At 43.5% G+C, this 16,434-nt stretch overlaps 1 protein-coding gene across 4 annotated transcripts in view; it reads right to left on the bottom strand.

Moving 5' to 3' along the window:
• FRMD4B (FERM domain containing 4B) overlaps positions 1-16,434 on the bottom strand; it is a 193,989-nt gene that overhangs the window by 136,854 nt on the left and 40,701 nt on the right. The window contains exon 1 of one of the 4 annotated variants that reach the window (XM_055557791.1): positions 5,034-5,052. The exons of 2 other annotated variants lie outside the window; for them this stretch is intronic. The gene's annotated coding sequence lies outside the window, so the exon portion shown is untranslated. Of the gene's footprint in view, positions 1-4,382; positions 4,981-5,033; positions 5,053-16,434 lie in introns of those variants that run through there. One more of the 4 variants, XM_055557790.1, reaches the window with a different exon arrangement.

The following is a 16,434-nucleotide window of genomic DNA, read 5'->3' as shown; positions in this document are numbered from 1 at the left end:
AATTTAGCAACAACACATTATAGGAGGAAATAAATCAATGTTTCGGTTTAACTCATTTGATCTCTTTTTAAAACCCGCAAGCAAACCCAAAGCACATGCCCCAGAGAACAATATAAAAAAATAATACTCAAAAGATCAACGGAAACAATATGAATCCATTAAGGGATATGTCAAAACTTATAAAATATTACAAAGTACTCTGTTGCTGCATAACCCAAATGAATTTATTTCCGGATTAAAAACAAAACAAAACCACTTCTTCTCCTTTCAGTTTTTCTTTGGATCCACCTTGATTTAGGTCAATGTATCTTTTGTCAATACATTATTTTATCTCAGAGAATTTAATAGTAAATATTTTGTAGGTGTATCTGGCCATCTCATGACAGACATAGGGACTGGTGCCCATGTTTGTACAACTTGGTTGTAAGCCTTTAGCCTTAGTTGACTGGATGGGGAGAAAGACAGCTGACCTAAGGTGGGCCAATCAGAACCTCAGTCCAGGGAATCTGGAACTGAGTCTGAGTGGATGAAAATATGGTGGTTGTGGGGCAGCCACCATCTGCAGCATGTAGGGAAAAAGGAAAACCATCTGCAGGGAGAATGAAGGAGACAGTAACTAGAAGGAGGCAAGAGAAAATCACAGAGCCTGAGGAAAAGCTTGAGAGTTGCTGTCAGAGTTCCTAGTCTCTCTAGTCACATCTAGCCCATTCCACTGGCGTGAATCCTTATTCTTTTTTTAAAAAAATTTATTTCTTTATTGAAGTATGGCTGATTTGCAATATTGAGTTAATTTCTGCTGTACAGCAAAGCAACTCAGTTATACATATGCATCAGATCAGATCAGATCAGTCGCTCAGTGGTGTCCGACTCTTTGCGACCCCATGAATCACAGCATGCCAGGCCTCCCAGTCCATCACCAACTCCCGGAGTTCATATGCATACATTCTTAATTATATTCTTTTCCATTGTGGTTTATCCAGAATCCTTGTTCTTGAGTTCCATAGAATACCCCTGTATTCCTTTGATAAGTCCACTTCCCCCATGTCCCTCTCTTAAGCTACCTTGAGTTGGAGGCTGCTTATTGCTACTAAAAGCATGTTCACAAGACACCACAAGCATCTGTACTTTGTGCTAAGTCGCTTCAGTCATGTCTGACTCTGTGTGACCTCATGGACTGTAGCCCACCAGGCTCCCCTGTCCACGGGATTCTCCAGGCAAGAACACTGGAGTGGGTTGCCATGTCCTCCTCCAGGGGATCTCGCTGACCGAGAGATCGAACCCGTGTTTCTTAGGTCTACCTGCACTGGCAGGTGAGTTCTTTAAAGATGCCAGAGAATGGACTCCCCACATGATGTCATTCATATGGTAAAATCACTCAAATTACTGATGCTCTCATCAAAGACAATACAACAGCTGGCGGGCAGTGGAAAGGACTTAACAAATACCAACCATGTGATGTGAGGATCACACACACAAGCTAGATGGAGAAGGGCAGTGCAGACAAACTGGGGAGATGCCGCTACAGTTTTATGCCCACAATGGCATGTCCCAGCCCTGGCACATCTGAGCCCACAGGCGTAAGCCCTTTTCTATGTGGGAGGATGGCTTCTCTGGGAGGTCAAAGGGCTGATTTGACCATTGGTAACAATAGAAAAACCTGCCTGGTGTAAGCTCTTATATATAGAATGGATAAACACCAAGGTACTATTGTATAGCACAGGGAACTATACTCAATATCCTACAAGAAACCATAATATTCTAAAAAGAATATTAGAAAAGAATATTCTTTTCTTTAGCAAGAATATTTAGAAAAGAATATTCTAAAAGAATGTAAATATATGTATAACTGAAGCACTTTACTGTATAGCAGAAATTAACACAACATTGTAAATGTATAAAAACTATACATTAACAAAATAAATAGGGTGGGAAAAAAAAAGAAAAACCTGCCCTTGTCACTTACTTAAATCAAAGGTTGAGAGGTGATGGGGCTGTATTTTGTTGGTCAAAACAATGTTTATGAATAAATTTCAGTTGATGACACTAGAAATTAGGATATGCCACTTAATAAAATTTTAGATGGTAAGATCCAGAAACTGTGGGATGGGTTTCCTTCACAGCTACAGGGTGAGGCTGAGCAGCCCCCTCTGAAGATGGCGTTTGTGATCTCTGGTTCACACATGTGTATTATGTGCCAGGTTCCTGGGAGTCCTGTTATGTGAACACACAAACCACATTCAAGTACACCCGATGCGAGGGAAGAGACACAACCAAACGTCCAAGAAGGGCCTGGCATGCACGGGGCAACGGTGTGACACCTGACCCTTATTAACATACAGCATCTCAAAAGAAATGACCCAAAGTCAGGCAGTCCTAATTCAGAGCTTCCAGTGTAACAGGGTTTCTAAGAGAGTTTAGGGGGATACAAATTTGAAATCCAAGCTACATGTGAACCAATGTGTTTACGTGGGATCACAAGAGAAAAATAGGAGAGGCTGCAGAATAAAAAAAAAAACATTCATGTTTTTTTCTTTAAAGAAAAAAAATTTACTATTTCAGTCTCTACACAAGCCTATGAAGGGGGAATCTCATTCAAGCACCAGGAAACTGAGGCCTGAGAAATGATGCAACTTATATAACTGTTCTAAGCCAGACTTGGGCTCAAAATTGTACTTTATCTCTTACTATCTATATTACCTTTAAAAAGTTACTCAGTCTTTCCAAACCACAGAAGCAACATCCTGACAGTTTTTAATCTGACACTCGTGAGAGTAAAATATTCTGCTTCTGAAAACCACAATTATTATAGTCCCCACACACTTTAAAATTAGCAAGCAAACAGCTAAACTTTTCTGTAATCCATTTATCCTTCCATTAAAACAAAAAACTTTTTAATAGGAAGAATGTTATCAACCCATTTTAAAGAAGATAAATGACAGGTGAAGTTTAAAAAGCACACGGTAGAAACATTCTCCAGAGCTGATGGAGCAGAAATAAAGTAAAAGAGAGAGGACAGCTAGTTTCTGTGTCCTTCTGTGTCCGGGTCACCGGGCTAAGCATTTTAATAAACACACTAACAACACCACTAACAAACCCTTTGTACATTCCAGGCATTGCACTAAGCACTTTACACATATGAACATATTCAACCCTCATGACACTCACACAAGGCAGTAATCTCATCTCCCAATAACACAGGGGAACAAGGTTACTAGGGCGATTATAAATAACAGGATTCATAAACAGCAGAACTAGACCCAAACCCAAAGCCCAAGCTCTTAACTACTTAGCTACCCACAAGGTACTCCCTACGCTATAAAGTGACAAATTATAGGAAAGCCTTCCCACGCAGCACATTTTCAGGAGAGGAGATAAGTGGGTAGAAAAGAGAAAACAATGCATTGTAAAGTAGGTATGAAAAACCATCTCAGTTCCAGGGTAGAATCATTTGACTACAAGTAGTTAGAATCATAGAACTTAGACTCTTAGAAGAGATCTAATCTCCACTGCTTATTTGGAATGTGGGGAAATTAAGGGCAGATGTGCTCAGTACCACACAGGGAGTCAGTATGAGCCCCAGGATTAAAACACAGGACTCTGGAATCTAAAAAATAAAGCAATTAGTGAATAATAATAATAAAAAAAGGAACAGACTCACAGATATAGAGAACAAAGTGCGGAGAGGGGAGCGGCAAGGCAGGGTAGGGGACTCAGAGGCACAAACTACTAGGAATAAAATAAATACGTTACAAGGATATACAGCACAAGGAGTACAGCAAGTGTTTTATAATAACTTTAAATGCAGTAAAATCTTGAAAAATTTTGAGACACTATGTTGTATACCTGAAACTTATGTAATAAAACTCAGGTCGCTGTCTTTCAGGCTAGACAGAGAACACGTGGGGAGTATGAGGTTACTCAGCTGCTAAACAACACCTTACACAAATGTACTTTTCCTCCCAAAAGATGGATTTAAAAAGAAAAAATTTAAAAAGCTACTGTAACCACAAAAAGAAAAACGCCTAGGCATTTCTTCTTTATTTTCAAATATGACTCCCACTGAAGCTTTCTCTTCTAATGTCATCCACAGGAGTCATATGTGAAGGGAGCTGTTAGGGTCACAATGATGATACTGACACATTCAAAATCACCCTGGAGCCCCATGAGGACCACCGGAGCAGTTTCAGATTTGACCTCTACACAGTGACAGCTAACAGCAGCAATGCTTCTCGTGGAATAGAAGCACACGTAACAAAAACGAGCTCTTTGGAAAGTTTCTCTTGACACGCACCCAGACTGGATATCCCTCCCACCACCCCTTCCCTCATTCAACCTCAGGAGTTTGGAGGTTAAAATCGTGCATGTTGGATTAAAACTCCCACCTCAGTGGCTGCCCTGCGCTTGCTCCCCAGCTGATACAGCAGGTCCTCAGAGGCTAAGTGCTGAGTGCTGGTGCAAAGACCTCCATCTGCTTAGTGGTAAATGAGGAAGATCAGAAGGGAAGTGAGAACCGGCCACAGGCCAGACCGCTGGCTTCCTGGGGCGCCCGGGTTGTGCAGCCCGTAGTGGGATTCAAGTCTGCGAGAACCTCCCTCTACCAAATCCCAATCTCACTACCTGATTTAGAAGATGAGAGCGGAGAGGCAGAAAAACAGAAACAAGCAGAAACAACAACAAACCCCCCCCTCCCCCCGCCCCTCCCCCAAACAAACCTAAGGGCAAGTCAAGACAGGGCATGGTGGGATCATTCCTAATGACTGGGGGCAGCTTAGAAAGCCAACAGGAAGTATCAGTTACAAAATAAATAAATAAAAGGCCAGAACCCCAGCCTACTTTGGTTTTGCTTTAGTAGCTCTTTGGAACACGGAAATGTAAAACCTTGGTAAGGAAGCAACAAGCTTCATTTCCTCTCTCTCATTCCTTTTTGACCTTTACTGAAAGTTCAGCAAAAGAGGACCTGTCTCATTGAAATAACTCCTCAAGATGTGTTGTGGGGTGATGGATATAGAGTTTAGTCCACCACCATCTCTTACCTGGATGTGGGTAAAATCGGCTACCTAATCGGGATTCATTCTTTTGACTCCAGTCTCCCTATGGTTTTATGAGTGATCTCCCTTCACTCCCTACTTAAAAATACCCAAGGGCTCCTCCAGCAGTGCAGGGGAGAATCCAGCTCCTTGCCTCACCGACACTGTCCACGGAACCTGACCCCCCCACCCTAACTTCATTTACAACCCACCTGCCTTGACTTGACACACCAGTCACACTGACCTTCTTTTCTTCCTCAGAACGAAGGCTTGTTCCTACTTTGAGACTCAGTACACACACTGTTCTCTCTGTCTGGAACGCTCTTGCCCCAGATTATGGCAAGACTGGGTGCTTTTGCATCTTTCAGATGTTAAATCAAATGCCACCATCTTCAAGAGGCCTTCCCTGTCCTCAGTGTAAAGCCTGGACACTGTCTCTCATACCACATTGTGGTGCTATGACAGACAACATACCAGAAAAGAAATTATTTTGTTGTTGTTGTTTGTTTATTCTTCTCTGAATGTCGATTCCACGGGAGAGGCCCTGGTTGATGTGTTCACCACTGTATCCCCAAGGCCTGGAACAGTGCCCGGCACACAGTTAGAAAGTGGACAATAAATCTCTGCTCAGGGAAGGAACACTTTAACTGGTCCGAGTCTAGATGCAGTTACCAATGAAATTGGTTCACAAATGATTTAAACATGTAGAGCATAATGCAAATTGAGGACGTTCCAAAAACACCTCCCAAGCCTTGACCAGACAGACAAACACATACAAAAAAACAAAAACAAGCGTTCTGCCCAGAGAACAAGGTGTGCTATTAATTCCTCATGAGATGAGATATCTTGGAGGAAATGGAGAGATGGAAAAGGGACGTTTCTGGGACGTTCTTACTTTAGGATCTATTGAGTGGATGGAGTTTTAGATTTCACGCACATGATGTCAACCTCAGCTGAACAGGGTCCCTTTATACCGTCTCTGGGTGCTGAGTGAATATGAGCTATTGACACTCTCGTTCAGAGAATGGCCTAGACTGACACAGACGTCTCCAATGCCAGTCAGCTGCAATTTCCCTTAAGGTCTTTCAAGACGGTGCCTGCCCTCCCAGCATGCAGTCCCTGGGGACTTCTTTTTTCAGTATCAATCACCCATTCTCTTAGCTTCGAGGAAGCATGTAGGACGTGTCACACGAGCGCTAAGCACTCCACGTGGATACTGTCTTTTTTCCTGCTGTAAACAACCCTCGGAAGTGAGAAGCTTTCCTGTTGAGATTTTGTAGGTGGCAAAACTGAAGGGCAGAGATGTTGAGTAACTCGTCTCGCGTCAAGATGCTGTGTGACCTGGGGCAGAATCTTGGGACCATGAGTTCTATCAAAGTAGGACTCCTGGGAGTCTCCTGCAGTTCACTGGGATCAGAGTAGGCAAAGGAGAGACAGTGAGGAAGGAAGAAGCACAGGTGGCATAAAAGAAGCAGAGGAAGAAAGGAAAATGGGCCGGGGTTGGGGGAGTGAAAAAGAAGGGGAGAATTCCCTTAACCAAGGATGAATAATCTGCTTTAGGAAAAATACTAAGAAGTAATGGCTGCTGTGTGCCAGCTCTTTCCAGAGAGCTTTCTTTTCTTTACGTGGGCCATTTACATTCTCTCATAACAACATTGTGAGGTAGATTCCAATCCTGTATCACTCCGGTGAGAAAACTGAGGCTCAGAGAAGGTAACTGATGGACCCCAGCCCACAGGGTTACAGAGCTAGGAAGAGGCAGCTCACGTTTACGCTCAGTCGTGCCCAATTCTTTGCGACCCCATGGACTGTATGCAGCCCGCCAGGCTCCTCTGTCTGTGGGATTATCCTGGCAAGAATAACCCACTGGAGTGCGTTGCACTTCCTCCTCCAGGGGATCTTCCTGACCTGGGGATTGAACCTGTTTCTCCTGTGGCTCCTGCACTGGCAGCTGGGTTCTTTACCACTGAGACCCCTGGGAAGCCCAGGAAAAGGTGGACTAGGACATCAATGCAGGCATCCGACTCCATGGTCCATGCCCTGCACTGTTGGGTCACATTACTTCTGTTACGAGCTGTGGCGCTAGTGGTAAAGAACCCCCCTGCCAGTGCAAGAGCGCAGGAGACACGAGTTCAGTCTCTGGGTTGGGAAGTTAATACCCAGGAGAAATGGCAACCCACTCCAGAACTCTTGCCTGAAGAATCCCATGGACAGAGGAGCCTGGCAAGCTATAGTGGGGTCGCAAAGAGTTGGACATGATTGCTGCTGCGGCTAAGTCGCTTCAGTCGTGTCCGACTCTGTGCGACCCCATAGATGGCAGCCCACCAGGCTCCCCCGTCCCTGGGATTCTCCAAGCAAGACCACTGGAGTGGGTTGCCATTTCCTTCTCCAATGCATGAAAGTGAAAAGTGAAAATGAAGTCGCTCAGTTGTGTCCCACTCTTAGCGACCCATGGACTGCAGCCTACCAGACTCCTCCATCCGTGGGATTTTCCAGGCAAGAGTACTGGAGTAGGGTGCCATTGCCTTCTCCATAGACATGATTGAGCATCCACAATTATTAGTCTTACACATTAAATCACATGTGGCTGAGGCATTTTACGTATCATCTTGATTGTCATGCATCACACTATTCTGGAACAGCTTGATCTAGATCCACCAAATTACAGCTACCTGGTTCCAGCCACTATCTGAAAGCAAGGTCAGAGGGGTGCAAAAAGTTTTTGCAATCACCATTCCTTGGCTCTCTCCTGCAGTTGCCAAAATGGCTTCTCTGTGCTTGTTAATGATTTTCAGTGACTACCAGGATGGAGTCAACTCCCACCTCTTGTGCCGCCGGTTCTGTCCTACTTATGTGAGCACTCTGGGCACAGGATGATTATTCATGGGTTAGGTGGCTGCCTGGGCCTGACTCCATTATTCTGGGCTTAAGAATGCAGTCCAGCACACAGTGCAGTTGATTCAGGGTGGAGAAACTCTGGAGCATGTGTTCATTCATTTACTCAACCAATATTCAGCACTTCCTAAATGTGAGCACTATTCTGGGTACTAAGATACCCATAAATGAGATCCACAGGACACTGTCTCTGAAGCTTGTCTCACAGTGTGATTTCTCAACACTGGCACCATTGACATTTGAGGCTGGACAATTCTTTGTTGTGGGGTCTACCCCCATGCACTGTAGGAGTTTTAGCAGCCTCCCTGGCCTCAACCCACTAGATGCCAGCACTCCTTCCTTCCACATGACAACCATATGTCTTCTGACCCTGACACGTGTCTCCCAGAGGACGAAATGGTCCCTGATTGAGAACCACTGCTCTAAAGATAAGGAGAAAAAAATGAACAAGGGTTGGGGAGTAGAGACAGATTGGAAGTTTGGGATTGATATGTACACACTTCTATATTTAAAGCAGATAACCAACAAGGACCTACTGTATAGCAAGGGAATGCTGCTCAATATTCTATAAAAACCTGAATGGGGCCAGGACATGGAAGCAACCTAGATGTCCATCAGCAGATGAATGGATAAGAAAGCTGTGGTACATATACACAATGGAGTATTACTCAGCCATTAAAAAGAATACATTTGAATCAGTTCTAATGAGGTGGATGAAACTGGAGCCTATTATACAGAGTGAAGTAAGCCAGAAAGAAAAACACCAATACAGTATACTAACGCATATATATGGAATTTAGAAAGATGGTAACAATAACCCTGTGTACGAGACAGCAAAAGAGACACTGATGTATAGAACAGTCTTATGGACTCTGTTGGAGAGGGAGAGGGTGGGAAGATTTGGAAGAATGGCATTGAAACATGTATAATATCATGTATGAAACGAGATGCCAGTCCAGGTTCGATGCATGATACTGGATGCTTGGGGCTGGTGCACTGGGACGACCCAGAGGGATGGTATGGGGAGGGAGGAGGGAGGAGGGTTCAGGATGGGGAACACATGTATACCTGTGGTGGATTCATTTCGATATTTGGCAAAACTAATACAATTTTGTAAAGTTTAAAAATAAAATAAAATTAAAAAAAAAAAGAAAAGAAAAAGAACAGATACATATACATGTATAACTGAATCACTTTGCTGTACACCTGAAACTAACACAACACTGTTAATCAACCATGCTCCACGATACAAGAAAAAAAAATGAAACAAGATATTTTCAGATAAGAATAGGGCTCTGAAATAGCTCAGTTGGCAATGCAGTGAAGTTCTGAGCATGTGCAAAGAACATGCTTCAAAGCTGACTTCTTACCCAGGAAGCACAAAACTTGAGCAAGTGGAGAAAAGTTAATTGGACCACAGCTCTTGACAGGTGGCTCCCAGGAGAGATTGGAAGGATAACCTTGTTTTCTGGATGTTAGCATTCAACTGCTAGCCCCTTTCTGCCTGGCAGAGGTTGGAGAAAAGCGAACAAGAAAAGCTATTTCTGTGGCTCCAGCATCAACCTGGCAAGCAAGCTCAGTCAGCTTTAGCAGACATTCCCCAGGGAGGATATTCTCATAAAAGACAATCCTTATCAGATTATCTCCTGATCTCATAAGACAGGTGAAAAGAAAGGGCAGGTTTGAAAGAAAGAAAGAGAAAGAGAGAAATGGGGAGGGAGGGGATAACTTATTAAGCCTGGAGCTGAAGGCCATCAGGAGAAACCAGTCTGGTGTCAATGAGGCGTGCACAGGTTTTAGAATTGGGAGGCGTGGGCGTGTATCCCAGCTCTGTCATGTAACTATGAGTGTGGCCTGAAAGTCAGACTCTCTCTCAACCTCAGTGTACATGCCTATAAAATGGGAATGGTAAGAATCGATCTCATTTAGCTTTATCTCTTGTATTAATGCAGGTTGAACCTATTGTAAAATTTACTTCAAAGGTCAGAAGGTAATCGTATCACCAGTCATTCACTCAATTTATTGGGCAGAGATTATGCGTTAGGATCTGTGCAAAGTGCCTGACATGCTTTCCCGACCTTACTCTAGTGCAGTGAGTCTTAGAATTAGAGGAAATGATTTATAAGCTGCTGACTACTATTATGTGAACTGTAAGTGGTTATTTTCAGTTGGTTAAGTGACTGTTTTCCTCAAGAAAAAAGTTCTCCTGGATTATTAAGAGGTCAAACTGTCATATTAGCATTGAACAGTTTAACTCCACCAGTTAAACCCTGGAGAGAGCAGGTAACTCGACAGCTGGGGATTAATTCCATTCTGATTTCTCAGTGATAATCAAGAGATTAACTCAAAATCACCATTTGTACCTGCCTATGTGCACAAAAGGGGCTTCCCACACGGGCTTCCCAGATGGTGCAGTGGTAAAGAACATGCCTGCCAACGCAGGAGACGCAAGAGAAGCAGGTTCTCTCCCTGGGTCGTGAAGATCCCCTGGAGGAAGAAATGACAACCCACTCTAGTACTCTTGCCTGGAAAACCCAGCGGACAGAGAAGGCTGGCAGGCTACAGTCCACAGGGTTGCAAAGAGTCGGACACAACTGAGCAACTGAGCGTGAGTACAAGCATGTGCCCAAAGCTGGGGAAACTCTTGCAAACTCTTACTCCTTATCTGACTGCCACCAAACCGTGTCTGGGGCTAGCTACTCTTGTTTTCAACAACACAAAATGGAAATTAATACATGTTGATTGTATTGTTCATGGCTTGTGCTTTGACATACATTTTATCCACCAAATTCTCACAACCATCCTGTGAAGTAGATAGTTATGACGTGCCAAAGGGTCCCAGGTAATAAGGGGCTGAGCCAAGTTCAAGAAGGAGGTCATCAAAGGAAAAGGGGGAAAATAGGTGACCTGTCGTCACAGAAGCTTCTTCATGGAAGCAGCTGCCGTGAAAACAGGGTTGTCTATATATATATATATATTCAGACTCTGCATCATTTTCCAATTAGAAACTCTGATGAGACACTGTCAAATGTTTATTTTCAGGAAACCATGGAGGATATGTCCGCTTTTTTTTCCCCCCCAGAAAGAAACATCCTCTTTACTTAAAACCAGTTGTTAGACTGTATTTTTAGACATCACAGTACAGTATAAATGAGTCAAAAAAGAAAAGAAAAAAAATGGGAGGGTACAGATACTGTAAACAGGAAAAGTCACAAAGTGGAACCAAGAAAAGCTGAGAAGACTGCCCGGGCCAAGGGGGATTTTCGTTCCTGTCTGCCTTTCAGGTTGACCAGAAAAGAAGTTCTCTGGTCGCTGGGTAGAAATTGGAAATTTTAGCTTCAGTGATCATGCAAGTAGCAGACACCCTGTGGTTTGGAAACTTTTGCTTTGCCAACTGTCAGTTTTCTCTTTTCCCGTGAAAAACAGCCTGTAGGAAGGAGTGAAAGTACTGCGTCTTTCAAAAAACTTAAAGACAAGCACAGCTCGGGTGGAGGGATTTTAAAAATAAACTGCTGTACTTGTAACTGAAAGATACTCTCAGTACTGTTTATTCAGTAAGGCACATTTGGAAATCTGGACTCGATATAAGCCATCCGCAGAGCAAACAGATTACATACATTGCCATACAAACCTAAGAATAAACAAAAATTAATCAGAAAACCTAAATCAACTTTACACTAATTTTAGAAGACATACTTATTGTCAGAATTTTCACGTTTCATTTTTTTCATTGGCCTTGTTAGAATGTCTCTGATTTATGCTTTTCAAAATCTCTTGGTTCTTTGTGTCCAAGTATAAGTAGAGGATAAAATAGATCTTTAGGAAGTTTATAATTATTATATTAATAATACAAATGGATTCTACTAGATCCAGAATCCTATCTTGGTTGATAGAAATGTCTATTTGAGTAGGGGATTTAGCAAAGCATTACCAAGTAGTGAAAACAGAAAAGTCAATTCATTTTGGACAATATAGAAAAATTCTTAACGTCTAGGACTCATTTTACCATCACAGAACAAACCATTCCCCTCAACCTAGATACTTCTAATATTCAGTGATGAAACTTTAATGTCATCTAATGAATGCTGGTTGTGCTTTCAAAGAGGATTCAGTCTTTTTTTAAGGCTAACATTGGATTCAAAGATTAAAACAGAGCAAACCCAAAACTGGAAGACCACAGGTCAGAGAGATAAGAGAAATTCATAACAGGAGCTCAAGAAGACTTCTGGGTGAGCACCAGGAAACACAACGAGGGGAAAAGAATCCTCTGAGGGAGCCATCTCCTAACAGCTCGTAAGCATCTACTGTCCCGTTTTCAAGCTGGTTTTTAAGTGCAACCAATATTAAAAATTAAGCTAGATCAACTTACATCTTTTACTCCCTTTTACTATTCTCTTTGTTCTTGAGGTTATTAACATCTAGTGAATCAGTATGGCAGCAATTCTGTTTAGTGATGCCTAATGCTCATCTTTCCCCAACTCAGTGTTGTTAACCTTGATGCCATGAAGTCAGTCAAGGTGAGAATATTATTGGAAATTGGGCATGGAAACTGGCATGGTAGCTTGGGCTTCACTGATGGCTCAGTGGTAAAGAATCTACCTGCCAATACAGGAGAGGCAGGTTTGATCTCTGGGTCAGAAAGATTCCCTGGAGGAGGAAATGGCAACCCACTCCAGTATTCTCATTTGGAAAATCTCATACACAGAGGAACCTGGTGCCCTACAGTCCATAGGGTTGCAAAAGAATCAGATACAACTCAGCGACTAAACAAGAACCCTTGTCCCCAGAGAGCTGGTTGTTAAACATTTACCAACATACCACTGGAGAAGTTCAATGGGAGAAGGGGGTCTGGGGGGAGGACATTGCTCAGAGCTCTGGGTCAGGATGCTGAGACCACTGAGAGACACGTAACAAAGGTGAAAGAACAGAGGTTTTCGGTCCAGACATAACTCTGTTCAAAGCTCAGCTGATTCAACTTTCTTAGGACTTATTTATTACATCTCTAAAATGGGACTGATAATAGCTACTGACAGAAAGAAGAGCTTGGTGAAAAGTGGGCATAAACAGTGCCTGTTATACTTTATTATTATATCTGACAAATCCCCAGTGGGCTAGCTCATTGCTGAGGTTCTCTCGACCCAGGACGAGGATGCTCATATCAAATGCTCAGTGTCCTTTGCTTTTCCTGTTATTTCGGTACTGGAATGTAAGCTTCACTTACTGCTGCTTTCCTAGCCCCTAAGCCAATACCAAGACCACTGTAGGGCAAAGTAAGTATGTGTGGAATGAATGAATTTCCCTTCATTTTCAGCTCCTGATCCACTTCTGGGTTTTCTGCCCATTTCTACTGTTAAGGTCTCATTGGCAAGTGAGGGACTCCTTTGCCTCTTAACTGCCAGGTCCCAACCAGCTGTGTTGCTGCTACCCTTCTGGAATCGATCAAACCACTGGAACTCTTCTGCTAAAGCAGACCGCCGTGACCTTAAAGCCTCGGTGAAAGACACTTCCAGGGTTTTCATCACAAGCAGAATCAAGCCTGTGCCATTCTGCTCGGTCGGCAAGTTTCCCCCTGCTTCTATTCCTGCTCTGAAATAATCTCAGTTCTGCTCTGCCCCCAGCAGAACGGGTGAGTCTTGTGAAAGGAAATCTTACCCAACACTTGGGGCTGTAACCAAGGCGAACCAAATATTTCCCCCGGTGGCCCTGCCTCAGCCCTGTTTCTTAGATGCTCTCTCCTAGAGCGGCATTTCTGAAGGGAGGGGGGTGTGGTCATTTAAAAAAGGATGGGTGTCTCTGCTAAGAGTGGCCTGGATGGTGGGTTATGCAAACTCAGTGGGAAGTCATCAGCTTCCAGAATTTCTAGTACTTTTCTAATCACATTTGCTTTAGTCAGAGGGGTTAAGCAGGGTGGAGCTGCCCACTTGGCTAGTGCAGGGTAGTGGCTGGGAGCAGCCCCGAGGAAGACCAGTGGGCGTGATGCCTGACCCTGGCTCTGTCTCGAACTAGCTGGACACTTCCGGCAAGCCACTTACCTTCTCTGAGTAGCTGCTATAAAATGGGAATAGTTTTGCCTGGTACATTGTAGCATCCCATGGGTGTGTATGTTAGGTCGCTTCAGTCCTGTCTGACTCTTTGTGATGCTATAGACTGTAGCCCGCCAGGCTCCTCTGTCCATGGGATTTCCCCAGGCAAGAATACTAGAGTGGGTAGCCATGTCCTTCTCCAGGGATCTTTTCAAACCAAGGATCAAACTTAAGTCCCTTGTGTCTCCTGCATTGGCAGGCAGCTTCTTTACCACTAGCGTCACCTGGGAAGCCATAAGAAGCAGCTTATTACTTTTTAAAGTATAGTGTATTATTTAAGAAGTGTGATGCTCAAGACCATAGACTCTGAAGTGAGTAAGACTTGAGTTTAAACCCCAGCTCTCCTCGGTAGCACCTGTGTGGTCTTATACAGGTATTTGACTTCACTTTGAGCCCTGGTTTCCTGGTCTGAAAGAGGAAATAACAATAGCACCCCCTGCCAAGAGCTGTAAAGAGTACATAAAATAATATACATAAAATGCTTAGCAGAGCACACACCTTACAAACACATTTTTCACTAATAAAAACCAAGGAATTTCTACAGGGGCTTCCCTGGTGGCTCAGTGGTAAAGAACCCACCAGCCAAATACTATGAGATGGGGCTGGAGGTGGATGACAAAAATCAAAGAAAGACAGAAAGAACGAGAAGATTGCTTCATTGGTCCTCACCTATAAAACGGACATATACATATGACTAAGTTTATCAGCTTACCGTGAGGATTAAATGAACGAATAAACATAAAGTGCAGTGCTTGGCACATGGTGCTGTTCAGTCTCTAAATCCTGTCTGACTCTGCGATCCCCTGGACTATAGCCCGCCAGGCTCCTCTGTCCATGGGATTTCCCAGGCAAGAATACTGGAGTGGGTTGACATTTCCTTCTCCAGGGGATCTTCCTGACCCAGGGATTGAACCTGCATCTCCTGAGTCTCCTGCATTGACAGATGGATTATTTACCACTGAGTCATCTGGGAAGCCCATAGTGACTATTACTTTCTTATAATAAATACTAAAACGATTCTGTTTTAATTATCTCTTCCAAACTCTTACTGGTTAATATCCAGATACAGATCCCCCACTCTTTTTAGATCCCTCTATTTCTACCTTTGTTACCAATTCAGCTGATGGGCTGGTAACATATCTCCGTTGGCTGGTAGATCTATAACATGTTTACAAGGCTACTTCAGGTCATGGTGAAGGTCCACGGTGAACTCTATTCAGTTCCCTTTCTTTTTCCTATGAAATGTAATGTCGGCCTAGAAAATGAAACTTTGTGTAAAGTATCAGTTTTAGATGGAGAAGGAAATGGCAACCCACTCCAGTACTCTTGCCTGAAAAATCCCATGGACTGAGGAGTGTGGTGGGCTATAGTCCGTGGGGTCACAAAGAGTCGGACACAACTGAGCGACTCAACTTTCACTTTTTAGTTTTAGAATCAGTCTCTCTTGAACTTGGGACAGTTTTTGCATCTGTAAAATAGGAAGTGAGATATGCAGGGTTAAGCACGGACTTCAGCATTAGGCAACCCTGGATGCAAGACTTGACTCCAACAATTAGCCGGTGGGACCCTGGACAATTCATTTAACCCCTGTAACTGGTTTTTTTTTTTAATTTGAAAAATATGGACAGTAACAGTATCTACCTCATGGAGTTCAGGTTAAAACACAAGAACAGGTGGAAAGAACCCCACAGAGCACCTGCTATTCTGTGTTAGCCATGATGAATAATGGTGACTATTGAACCTGCCACAGGCACGGTGTGACAACATGGACCACTAAGAAAAATGTTCTGCAGGCCCCAGAAAAGGCAGAAAACATCTGGGTCTGGAAAACACATCAATGGGACAGGTTGATGACACAGACAAAACATCCTTAAGCAGGATGCTTTGTATACACAAGAAGGTAAACAGATCTGAAACAGTCTAGTCAGATCAGGAGAATTCCCCTCCATGGTTTCATCTCACAGGAGTGGAAGGTTCCCACCAGCGTCTCCTTGACCAAGGGGGTCTAGCTTCAGAGCTGACTTGATTCAATCAGAAGAAAGCTCCCATCACTCCTGCAGACCACCTAATCCTGCACTGCTCGCTCCCTGTCCACCCTCCCTGGTCTTGTACTCCTTTCCCCCTAAATCTCTGGCTCCAACCACACTGGTCCTCTTCCTGTTCTCCCTCTGTATGATTCACACCTCAAAGATGAGAAGGTTTGGAAAGTGACTGGCTAAACCAATTTGTTCTTAAAAACACAGATTAAACATTCATTTCTCATAGAAGCCATTGTGTAGTGGTTATGAGTAAAGACTCTGAAGTAAGCTCGTCCAGGGTTCAAATCCTGGCTTCGATGTTTTGCTAGGGGCACCACGTGGGCAAACGACCTCATCTCTGTGTTCTTCTGTTTCCTGATCTGAGTAATGGAAACAGTACTAGTGCCTTGC

Source organism: Bubalus kerabau, chromosome 20 (assembly GCF_029407905.1).
Source record: "Bubalus kerabau isolate K-KA32 ecotype Philippines breed swamp buffalo chromosome 20, PCC_UOA_SB_1v2, whole genome shotgun sequence".
NCBI lineage: Eukaryota > Metazoa > Chordata > Mammalia > Artiodactyla > Bovidae > Bubalus > Bubalus kerabau.
This window is presented reverse-complemented; position numbering and strand designations above follow the sequence as displayed.